The sequence below is a fragment of the Eublepharis macularius genome, chromosome 12, assembly GCF_028583425.1.
Source record: "Eublepharis macularius isolate TG4126 chromosome 12, MPM_Emac_v1.0, whole genome shotgun sequence".
Classification (NCBI taxonomy): Eukaryota; Metazoa; Chordata; class Lepidosauria; order Squamata; family Eublepharidae; genus Eublepharis; species Eublepharis macularius.
The window spans coordinates 54,681,957-54,682,436 of NC_072801.1; positions in this window are offsets into that span (position 1 = coordinate 54,681,957).

A 480-nucleotide genomic window follows, 5' to 3' on the forward strand; every position below is an offset into this window, starting at 1 on the left:
TAAAAACAAAAGGAACAAAACAAACTCCCATGCACAAGATAGTTGTGATAATTAAAAACAGAGAACAGGCCTATCCAAAATATTATCTTTTGAGAGTTAATCATTGCCATCTATTGCTCCAATGAAAAGTAAACACTGTACTTGGGGACATCGTAGTGAAACAAAAACCTACCCTCCGCCACAACAGTGGATGTTGTAGCAATAAGCAGTCTTTTTCTGTATATTGCACCTTGCTTAATGATGGATATATTTCTAATATAGCCAATTTGTTAGGGGGTGCATGTGAGGGTTCCTTTGTGGGAAAGGGAGTTGTTCTTCGTAAACAAAAATGCTTCTACATAAACTCATCAGGACCATATGGCACCTATAGAGGCAAAGTTAAATTACTAAGTGACTTTGCCCCGATTGATTAATATGTAACTTGTTTTTACTGGTGTCATTTTGTTCCGGTTAAGGTTCAGTGGTTGATTTATATTCTCC